This window comes from Pectinophora gossypiella, chromosome 1 (assembly GCF_024362695.1).
Source record: "Pectinophora gossypiella chromosome 1, ilPecGoss1.1, whole genome shotgun sequence".
In the NCBI taxonomy this organism is placed as follows: Eukaryota; Metazoa; Arthropoda; class Insecta; order Lepidoptera; family Gelechiidae; genus Pectinophora; species Pectinophora gossypiella.
The window spans coordinates 183,550-196,506 of record NC_065404.1 but is presented as its reverse complement, the minus strand read 5'-3'; positions in this window follow the sequence as shown (position 1 = coordinate 196,506).

Genomic DNA, 12,957 nt, shown 5'->3' with positions numbered 1-12,957 from the left:
AAACAAATAAACTTGAAAGCAATTAAAGATATTTTTAATTGTTATTAGTACTTACTTATGTAATAATATATTATGGTGTCGTTTATTGACTTATTTCGATACAATTTTAAATTCTTTAGATGACTTTAATGTAGAGTAACAAAAGTTTTAGTGAAAGAAGTAAACAAAAAAATAACTCGCAAATAATTATACATACATACATAAACTCACGCCTATTTCCTATCGGGGTAAGCAGAGACTATACAATTCCATTGGCAGAATCGAATCAAATAATTATAACCTTTTAATTTAACTACCTAAACCTAGGTACTGTACAAAGGCTTACGCTCTTAACATTTACTAGAGTAGACAGAAATCAAAATAACGTGTGATCCAGCAGTCGTTCGAATGTGTCGTGGTTTGACTGGCTATCAACGAGTGGCGGTCATCGAGCAGCCTTGTTAATTAGACGATACTCACATTACTATGCGCGTGCACAGGCTTTCACACTATATTTAGAAGAAAGTGGTTAAATAAATATTTTGTCAATACATTTACGTGGGTATACAAAAAAATCGTGTCCGATTTTGAAAATGTAATCTTAATAGTAAATAAGTGGAAACAATGTTTTTTCTTTCATTTTGTTAACTCAACAAACCTGGAGGTTTCACCCTATTTGCTCCCCTACTATGTCCTCAGCCTGGATCCACCCACTGCTGGGTATAGGCCTCATCTCTATCACGCCATCCTTCCCGTTCCACACAATGTCACCCGACCACCGGGCTGGTGGTCTGCCCCGATATCGCATACCATCCGTTGGCCACCATTCAGTAACAGCCTTAGTCCATCTGTTGTCTTCCCGTCTTGCCAAGTGTCCTGCCCATATCCACATAAGCATAGCGATTCGTATACCTACATCTTCGACTTTAGTGCCTCGCCAAATTTTGACGCTTGGTATACAATATACCAGGTGGATGTCTGACATGGAGCGCTCCATAGCCCATACTTCAATACATCATCAGCCGTATGACGCCCACTGCTGGGCATAGGCCTCCCCCAAGGATCTCCATACATATAATACAAATTAGTTACTTATTATACCTCATATAATTAATCAACTTTTTACATTTTCCCCTAAAAACTCATGTTTTAAATCTTAGATTTTAGCAATCAGATATTATGCTACTGAAATAGATAACGTCAATAGGCCAACCGGCCTCCATGGCCTAGTGGTTCAGCGTTGTGCGCACGTTCCGGAGGTCCCGGATTCGAATCCCGGTGGGGACAAATCACAAAAATCACTTTGTGATCCCTAGTTTCGTTAGGAAAATACAGGCTGATCACCTGATTGTCCTAAAGTAAGATGATCCGTGCTTTGGAAGGCACGTTAAGCCGTTGATCCCGGTTATTACTTACTGATTAGTAAGTACGTAGTCGTTTCATGAGTCATGTCAGAGGCCTTTGGCGGCTCAACAGTAACCCTGACACCAGGGTTGAGGTTGGTAATCCACCTCTCAACACACACACATATCACACGATATTTCTCTCTTCTACCCTCTATTTGAAAGACATATTTAGCTAGCATTCTGATGAGCTTCGGAAATGTGTGAATTTCAAATTGAAGGTAGTTGCAATTCTCCCGCCTAGTAGGGATTACAGGCGTCAAACAAACTTTACACAAATGGGTGAATATCAAAATTTCAAATTTGGTGGCGAAATTTCATATTATTTTTTCCTGAAAAATTGGGTTCCGACATGAAAAAGATCCAAAAGGATCCTCGGTTCAACCCAACCCAACGGAACCCAATTTTTCACGAAAAAATTATATGACAGTTCGCCACCAAACTTGGCACATTTTGATATTTACCCAAATAATGTCTGGTTCAAAATGTACAGTATCTATAAGTACTGTACATTACTCGTTGTCAATGTATTACGGTCCGTAGTGACGGGGTCAATGGGAGCGATGGCGCTCTGTGGCGCGCCCTGCTTTCAGTTTCATTCGATAACATAATGCCGGTACGTATATTTACCACGCGCATTTGCTGGTGAAACCAGTAAAAGCTTTTTTATTTGCAGTAACGTAACACAGCATCACGCCTTTGTCCCCTAAGAAGTTAGATAAAATTCCACTTGATATTAACTCTGAATAATGACCTGAATCATCCCTCTCAGTATTCGTTACGATGTCACTAACACCCCGTGCAAGTACATACAGGAAGCCATACAAGTATGTATGGGTGTTAGTGACACCTTAACGAATACTGAGGGGATGATTCAGACCATGATTCTGAGTTGATATCAAGTGGAAATTCCTGTCGGAACATTCATGTTTTTTTTTATTATTTTCAGTTCTATACTTTTATTTTCAGTATACGACATGACATCAATTATCTGTAATTCAAACATGAAAAGCAAACCCAAGTCTGTTTCAGTGGTTTAGACTCCTAGCCGGGATTCGTACCCGTGACACTACTATGTAAGTTACGATTTCTCCGATCATTATTTGCAGTGACAGTATTTAATATTTTATATTAATATACGTAGTAAACAAAAGAATAGTGTTAAATTGCAGTAATGTTCGTTCAGACCAGACGCAGGAAACCTGATCGAAACGGTACTTTCAATTTAAAGTTGTTCAATGCCAAATGCCATCACAATGCGCTATAAGATGCAATGTGTCAGTGGCGTGGCCGCCGTCCATCCAGCAAACATCGCGGGAGCTCGTGCCGCGCCGCATACAGGCGCCGAGGTGCGGCCGCCCCTATTGACCGCGGTTTACGCGTAAACACCACCCGCTACCGCGACCACCACTCAGCTACTGACGCCATTGTTCCTCCCTCTCGCATCCTATCCATTGCACAGTCTGTAACCTTAATGAAGGCAAGTTCCAAAACAAAAGCAGCAATGGACACGAAACAAATACGACCGATAGCCAATGAACCCGAGGCTAGTCAGCCGCAAGCTAACCTCTAGATGAGTGCGTACAAATCACGTTTCGCGCGAATCAATACTTAAGTTCAGGCGATCGTCCCCCTGCAATAAACAGTGGGGAGTAGTTAGGGGGGCGGGCGTCCCCCCCCGGCCCACCTGACCGGCACTAATCAGGGCTCATCCGGACACCTACAGTAATTGTACGCACTTTACCGCGCGCGTGTACGGGCGGCGGAGGGTCGGGGGGGTGTGAGGGGATGGACACCATCGAATTGATTTACAGAATTTGCATTTGGGGTGCTGGTAATTTGATTTGTGCACGGACGGGTGACATGTACGCATTGGTATGATTCCGTAGCTTGGAAAGTTAGGGAATTTTCCTCGGACACTGTAGGCTTTACAAAAACTTAACATGTGCGATATAATAATAAGAAACGAATTTCACGTAATTACAGAGGCAGCTTTTCCATACAATTACTGACAATAAGAAATAACTAGTGAAGGCTGCGTCACGCACGCCGGCGGTGGAGGCTTGTAGCTGGCAAATTGAATGGGCCGCGTATTGGAGCCTTATTATTTGTGGGGCGAGTAATTGTGGCGGTAATTTGGGCGCGGAAGTAAACAGAAGTCATGTTAGCGGCGCGGAAACGCGTGTAACGCGCCCCACAGCACGCCACCGCGGCACCGCAGGCACGCACCCACGCGGTCGCACGGGGTCTGTACGTAGCACCTACACAGCCCACCTGACAAGGAATTGGTAGATAGTTCGTAGATATTGTATCAAACGTCTGCATTAAATGCATATAAGAAAATTGGGTTAATTGCACAAGCAAGGGCAAGGATGAAAGATGACAAAATAGTAACAGGAATACAAAGATTCTCCATGGTTAAAATTTAAAGACGATTCCTCGCTGCATTTATCGGTCAGCATGTTGCCAGTACGAAATAGAATAGAACGGGTAGCATTAGAACAGAACTTCCTGGATTTGTTTATAATTATAATGATAGAACACTCTAAATAACTTTGAAAATATTTACAACATTAAACCCCTCGCCGCGGACCCCTAAACAAAGTAGTGGCGGGCTAGTTACAGGCAAGTACGGCGCGTCACGAAAGCAGCACACGCTTGCACACGCCTCCCGACGCGACACACGCCTCTTACCATTTGCGGCTCTCGACTAATCACGGTAATCATTGCGTGACTGCCACCACCGCGTACCATTACGCCAACTATGACGACTCTTGTGGATGAAACTGTTCCCAACACATTGCGTAAACCTTCTCCAACCAGGGATGTGGGCCTTGGAATTGTTAAGATTCCGAAACATACACCGAAATAAAGAAGCTGGCGAAACATGACCTACCACTCATCGGTAGACGTTATAATTAAACTCGTCATAAATCTGAAATTATCAAAATTTAATTCCTAATTTGTTATTAATGTTGAAACTGATGACTAAACATACAAAAAATAATCTAGGGATATCTAAAATCTGTACAAGTATCGAAATAGTAATGTTTTGCCGGACATTCGACCCACTAGTAAATTGGAAATGGTAACGATTAACCATTTTTTCTACTCCTCTACTTTAATCTGGCATTTAAATAACCAAAAAGTCTAATATAAGTACATACATAATTAAACTCTTTGAAAAAGTGTACGCTCTATGGCCTATAAAAGCATTGTTTACAAAGTGTAACTGTACTATAATGTCGCCAAAAAAGCATTGTTGTTGTTTTTTTTTTTTGACCTGGAAACTGGCACCTTTACTTTGTTTGGTGCCATAGATATACTATAAAAAAAAAGTATACATTTGCCGCCATTTTCCCGCGCGTTGGAAAATAAATTGGAAAATTTTTGTTTCATTTAAAATTACGTCGTCGTAGAAAAAGTATTGTATGCAACGTTGTATAACTAGGTCAAAAAATGCTCGTGGCGTCTCTTATTGCGATGTTCGCCAAGGCTCACATCGCAACTCACGCCACTCGCATTTTTTGACCCTTCTTATACAACTGTTGCATAAAATACTATTTCATTTCAATTTTATTGCCGTCGGCCGCGCTGTCGCTACTTGCGCAGGATTATAAAACTCCGCGCGATCATTTTATAGCTTGTCTACTGGCACTCTGTTGATCGAATACTTGGTAAAATCAAGAAAAAGAACATGAATTGGTTTTAATGTGAGGCTGCCGCCATCACTCAGGATTACTATCATCCAATCAACTTTATGAATGTCACCGTTATTATATTAGGTAAGTAAGTATATTGTTAATGATATGTATTGTTCTGCTATAAACAGTTTCGAAATATTCCGCCATGTACGTTACAAATTATACAAAAATGTACCCCAATTCAAAGATTATTACCTATTCAATAACTATTTATTAACGTTATTAGTAATTTAACATTCGCGTTGTCGTCAACCTTGTTTGTATGATAATGATGATTGGACGCGTAGGTTTGAGTAGTTCTGTGAAATTTAAAAATTAGAATCCGCTTCCTATTAAAGATGAAACAGTAAATTTTGGCAAGCTCATCGATAATACAAAGTGTCTACGAGGTGTCGACGACAAAGTAAAGGTCGGCGTAAAGGCGGGCGGGAGACAAAAGATCCGTGTACCTCATAAAATATTCCATTTACACGAAAAGAAAACAGAGAAGTGAAACAAATCTCGCATTTCGGCGACTTCAATAAACTGAAGGCTGTACGGCGACTTCCGGTGCGTGAGTGCGGTCACCCGCCGCCCGCCGGGGGTGGGGCGGGGTGGCGCGCGCGCGTAGGGCGCGGGGGGGGGGGGGGCGCTGACGGCCGCTATCTATTGAAAATATAGCGGTGGTCGGTACATTTGTTGTGTAATGCCGTGATTGGTATCGCGTCACAGGCGCAGGCTGCTGTGTGACGAGCTGGCGGCGCTGTTCCGGCTTATTTACGGTTATGGCGACAAATTGCTCTGTTTACGCGCGCCGCGCCGCGCCGCCCGCCGACAACAAACACCACTCCATACTTCTTAAGATTTAACCTTTTGTTGCCAACACCTTAGAAAAACATGAAGAAAATGACCCCACCGATTACGAGACCGTTCCAAAAATTCACTCACAGTCATGATAGACTGAACATAGATAGGCAAATCACATTCAAGACTACTAAAGGCATGCAGCTCAATAATAATTCAGTTGGAAAATTCGAGTAATGTACCGCAGTTAGTAGTCGTTCTATTATCGGTAACGACGCCGCAAAGCAGTAATCGCACTCGTAATTATTGAAATTCGCTGCGACACCGCGTGCGGTAACTAATGTACTGAACACGACACTAGTTCATACTACCATTCAGTATTATAGCCTGTTTATCCAGTGGCACCAATGCACAAAGTCTAAAATATGAATGCTTATCATAGCAGGCGTCATCCTCGTCATAAATCTACAAACCAAAATTGGTTTCCATTTTGTTTGTTCTAGAGTGATGATTTCGTTTTGATGTTGGTAATGAAACTTATGTGCTTTGAACTGAGATAATAAAATTATTAAATCCAAATTCAAAAATATCTTACACCACATAGTTACACTTTCAATCGTCAATTTTTACATTCATTCATGAATTTAAGAGCCACGCTCTTGTCGGTGCAGCATTTCTGTAAAATACTCTCCATGCTAATTTTTACATAACGAACGACTAATCCGCCTGAAACTATACATTAAAATGATTGAAGGTCCTCATAACATACCTACTCTTAATGAAGTATACCTAAGTATAAGCACACAACTTTCAAAATCGATCAAAATCTTTTCAATAAGTACATGAGAAAGTGCTTAAAGAATCTTAAAATTTCCTACTCAAATTCAAATATATCTTTATTCAGTAGGTAACATAGTTACACTTTGAGTCGCCACTTTTTACATAACGAACATCTCAACCGCCTAAAACTACTGCAGCTTCTCACAACCTGTCAGCCGGGGGAAAGAAGCTGCAAGAAAAACCTCGGCACACGGCCCTAGACGTTCTTTAAAAAACATAAAACGTTGTTATAATATGTACAATTTAGTAATTTGGTTGCCTAATATCAGTTCCCAGACAGTTAATCCCATGCATTCATATCTTCTAAACAATCACTAAACACACAAACACGATAACAAACTTATATCACTGATGGAAGTACAAACGAATCACCCTATACCTAGATTCCGTCTTTCGCAGAACCCAGTTGCGTCCAACTGTACGTACACAATCGATCCACGTGCCACTCATTACAATTCAAACGCCGGGATCCCGCGTGTGTTACCGGGATTACCAATCCCGCATCATGACACATCACCGACATTGTACCTGATACAGCGCGTATCAAATGAGTCATCAGACGTGAAGGGGGATGGGGGGTGGTGTGAAAGTGATTCACCACCCCCCTCAGTATATGCAGCCCCGAGGCAATGGCTCATTTGCCTAAACAAAATGCGAAAGTAAATCTGTATGTCTGATTGTTACCTTTAATCACGTCTAAACCGGCTGGATCAATTTGTGTGAATATTCAATATTCAATATTCTTTATTTGCATACTATGATGGTGTACAAGTTTGTAAGTTACATATTGGTACATAGATGGATCAACACCAAGTTGAGATGAAACGGGCATGGCAGAAATAATAATTTAGTAATATTTTTCTGGCACAAACTTGGAGTGTTTTAATGGAATCAATGAAGGGTTTCATTTCTAACTTGCCAGGGACAGGTCCGATTTTGAAGATTTTTTTTGTGGGGTTTTTACAAAAGGAAAAATCATCAAAATCAGATCTGTCCCTAGCAAATTAAAAGTTAGTTAGGTTAGGTTATCTTGACGCGACTATTTAGAGCAATATATATTTTATACGGTTTATCTATGTTGCCTGAAATACCTATGGTTTATTATTTTATAACAGTCGAATTGTATGCGGACAAAGGCGTTGTTACAACGGGTAACAACGGATGCTAATACAACGGATGGTAAATTCATTGAACATTGAAATATAAAATCTAAGGCTACACGTGCTGGTGTACCTACACGCGTCACCCGTGTACATAATTCAGTTTTAATGCCTTTGAGTGTTGATGATCCAGTCGGAAGCGACGTTACAGGTTCCAATATCTCCAAAACTTCTATCGTGTGGGTTGTGAGGTGTAGTACCTACCAACCTCATCATCCTTGGTGTCAGCAGGGTTACTATTGAGCCTTCAAAGGCCCCTGACATGACTCATGTAACGACTACCTATTTACATCAGTAAGTAATAACCGGGACCAAAGGCTGAACGTACCTTCCGAAACACGGATCATCTTACTTTCGGACAATCAAGTGATCAGCCTGTAATGTCTTAACCAAACAGGGATCACAAAGTATTTTTTAATGTCGTAATGTCGCCACCGGGAATCGTTCCTTGGACTTCCGGATTGTGAACCCATTGTGACCTCTGGACCACGGAGGTCGTTAATGGTAATATCTCCATTAATAAATCAATTGGGATTCGTTATGAGAAGAAAAATATAATGAAGAATGTATTCTGTTACCCACGAAATGTGAAAACTTTATTATTACCGCAATAAAATATCAATTGCTTGACACTCTATCCTGCTTATCCATCCCAGAAGGAAAACCTCTTGACATTTATCAAATAACCTTCAGTAGTAGTAATAGTAATGACCTTAAGTAGTTATATCCAGCATCAGAAAATCAAAAAAGCAATCAAAAAAGTATCATATAAGCTAGCTCTAAGTAATTAGGTGAATAGAAAAACTCGGCAGAGCTAAAAGCGAGGTTTGCCCAGTTATAAATAGGGGCGATAATATCTCATCACGGCACGGTACATCAATAACATTTGCAGCGGCCGGCGGCTCCACGTGTCGGACCCCACTCCCACTCCCCCCACTCCCCCCACTAAGTGCGCAATTGTACGTACAAAGGGCCGAGCCCCCCTCAACTTCCGAATGCCGGGTTACGACGCCAATCCCACTACAGAACATCACTTTTTCGACCCCTAAAGGTCGGATGGGAAACACTTGTATTGTGCGCTTACACAGACGATTCTGATTATAGAAACTCACTATGCTATTGGCCATCTATTAATAACATTTCATTTATGGAAGTTTATTTGGAAACTATAAAATAGCCATGTAACAGCTAATCTATAAATATCTTCTTCGTTAATGAAATATCAAAGTGTTTGACTGCCTTTATGTTAAGTTGTCAGAGGGTACGGATCACAGTCTTGAGTTTCTCGGTTCTACTCTCAGCGGGATAATAGGTAAAGTCATTTTTCTCAGATAATCTCAATTTGACAGGCAATCTACACATTGGAGGCACGTTGTGGTCCGAAAGTAAGATGGTTCCATGCTTGATGGTTCACAAGTCACGCTAGGCCCAATAATGTCTCATATATTCGTACTATTACACTTTGGTTGGAGACATGTCGTTCATTGACCTTACACCCGCACAAGAAGATTAACTTAAAAGGTGCACAGTTGCTAAATGTAAAATTACCAAATCGATCTATGTATACATAGTGGTAAAGAGCATTAGAAGTGAACTCCACTATTTCTAAGGACAATAAGAAACTAATGGAAAGTAACATAAATGATGTTATACAGCAAAGAAATGCACATAAATAGCATAGTGAGAAGGCTCATTACCGGCATTGCGTGGGGGGACCCCCGCCCGGGGGGACACCCGCCCGGGGGTCATGTCGGGGGACACCGGCCGCCCGCGGACATCTTGACGAGTTCACAGGATTCTCTCAAACTCAAATCCAATATTATATCTACCTTCTATTACACAATACGTTTGTACTGAACGTTCATCCCTTCATTGATCGATTTTAAGAGCCAAATTATTGTTTTCAGTTGCAAAATCAATTTGCAAATTACAAATTATCAATCATTGAAGTACATCAGTTTTTTTTTTTTTCAAAATGTATGTACCCAATAAATCATTCTAAATAACTTTTTTAGCGTTGAGTCCTTCGTCAGACGTTGGAGACCAGGAAATAATAAAAGGAACGTTGAGAGACTATTGCAGGTTCATCCTCTGTATTATACATTATTTCTAGCCGGATGGCTGAAATCGGGAGTTTTAATAAGTCCCCTAATGAAGTGGCCGAGGCATTTGTCACCTCCAGCAGTCACCGTGACGAATGAGGCGGTGATGACGCGGTCGGGGGGCCCCACCCGCCGGCACTAGCGGGGGCCCGGGGGGCACTTGTCTTGCCCTCGCGGATTATTCCGACGTAATGTGCGGCACGAGCGCAGCGCAGAGGTTAAAGTGCGGATTTATGGTAAAGGTTTTCTCGTAACAACATTATCTGTCACCAGCTATACTGTCGAACTGGCGAAATTGATCTTATATCTATGTTGGTACTATTGGAATTATTATTTCTCTATGAGTAAAGGCATTCTAACGAATATCTTAGAAGTTAGTACAAGTTTGGGTCCATTGGCAAAAAGTTTAATTACCTTCAGAAAAACAAACACATACTAATCAGATGTGGAGCAGGTAGATAGAAGTCCAGTTAGCAAGTATGCGGCGCGGCGTGGCGTGCGGTCCGCGCGCGCAGCAGCGCAGTTACAGCGATTACTCTACAACTATCATTACGGCGCACTATTGATTCCTAATCCGCACTTCCGGATGTTACGTAACCCTCCCCGGCCCCTCCCCGCCTGCAAGATTTACCGCGGGGCCGGGTGCCGGGCGGTTGACGAATGATTGGCCGGCCGGCCGCGCGCTTCCCGGAAGCCTTTAGGGATGTATTGTTTTGGCCTCCTAATGTATAAATATCGTGATAAAAGCGAAACGGGAAAGTGCTGTTTTCGTTTTCAGTCGGTTACATATGATGCCGTCTCATCGGTTACTTGTAGATGTATTTTTCACTGAGGCGATAAGTACGAAATATTGGGTTGTTTGTAACAACAATGTTTGGCCAGTCTGGAAGCAGAGCTGTCGGGGTGCGTTGTTGCTCATCTCTATTGACGTCACCATTATAGGATTGGGCGCTCATTCATCTGAACAAATAACACAAAGCAACTGAATCCTCACATCTCACACTCTACATGTCACACGTCTGACGCTGGCCACGTGTGACATCACATGCATTATTAAGTATTGAACCTTTCGAGTATTTCGGGACCACGTCACCGGACTCATCTCACTCTATAAGTGATACAGTTGTCTGTATAGAGTCTGGTGACGTCCAACCTAGTTATTCACAAAATGCTAGACAGTATGTCGCCTTATTGCAATTTCACTAATCCAAAAAGACAATCAGTGCGCTTAATATTAATGAAGCATAAACATAATCAGCCTATATACGTCCCACAGCTGGGCACAAACGTCTCCCAATTAGCCGGAGGTGGTATGGAGCATACTCCACCACGCTGCTTCTCTCCGGATTGGTGTTTCTACCAATAGCAGCCAGCTTGGCGTGCCTTGTGAAGTAATTACGGAATGTATCTTACTGTTTCGTACAATCAGGTGATTCAGTCTGCAATGATGAAATTTGTCTCGCCAAGTTGTTAAATACCATTTGCGGCAAATGTACAAAAAAATCACGTCAAAAAAACTCTGCAATGAAGCAAAAAGTAATTCGTAAATTCGTTATTTTTAAACTTAAAAATGTTGCAGTATGTTGACCTTTGACAATTTGTGACTTCCACAACCCCTTTTGCGGGTGTGAGTGTATGTATGTATAGGTTAGATGAAGCTCGTAGGGAGCTGACATCGCGCGCGGTGGCGAGTGCGTCGCGGGGGTAGATAGCGCCCCATCGAGCTTTTAGCGGAATTCAAGGTTAATTAGATAACTTCCGCGGTGCCATCGTTTTCCCTATTTTATATTTATCCTGAGAACTGAGAATAGAAGTTAAGGAAAAGATCGGACACTTTTATTTCAAGATTATACAGGCCTATTATAGATCGTCCGGTGGACATGTCCACCATGTTTGCACTACACAGCGCCGATGTGTACACCATGTGCTTTTATGTGTAAGTTTATTTAAACAATAAAATAAATATCTTCAATTAATATGCGATATCACCCAACAATCAATGAGGTACTTTCCAGGCTCCGTTCCTCAAAAACAATATAGATGGCGTTGTACATATTTTTCTTCGTTTAACCTTTTTCATGTACTTATAACAGGCATATGCATCTTTTATCTTTGTTATTGGGTATAAATTATGTCACTTTTTATTACACCCAGGCACAATTACATCTTCCACCTATTATTATTCTATCAAAATGAAAATGAAAAATGAAATGAAAATATTGTTTATTGTATCCGATATAGGACTTAATTAGGTACAATTCATTTAATTATAAATACAGAGATATATTCAAACTTAGACCCAAATAAATCCATCTCTTAAGAACTGAGCAGAGGTCCCCAAACTAGGCACAGCCTGTATCTTGGGGAACCAAATTACAATTAGGTTGCTGAGTTTGTACGAATAAGGTAAAATGAAATGTAGGTATACTAAAATTTAGGTTTACAAAGTTTCCCAAAATTATCACTAAAATTAACATATAACTTATATTAGCCAAATTAACTTAACTTCGTCAAAAACTGCAACTATTACAATGAGGTAAAGCATTGTGAAAATAAGAATCGTGTGGTGTAACGATGTGTGGTGGATCATCAAAAGGGTAGTAGGGCCTCCGTTTGTTCATAATTTAGGTCAGAAAGATATTTTGTAATTAAAACACCAGCTTGTTGGACTGTAGCTGATTTCATATTGCACAGGTTCACAAATCTAATGTAAGTAGCGATTGAGCAAAGGCGGGTATGTAAATAATGTGATAGGTACAAATATCAAGCAACAATATTTTTATATATGCTTCTGCCAGTATTTTGGAATAATTATGTACCCGAGTAATGAGAAAATAGATAATTATCATGTTAAAGCTGAACAATGCCATCTACATTGTTTTTGGCGAACGTATCCTGTTGGCGAAGGTCCCTCATTGAATCGTTCGTTACGGCAAATACAATAACACGTAACGACTCTACCAACGACGGCAAAGCTTACAGAGTG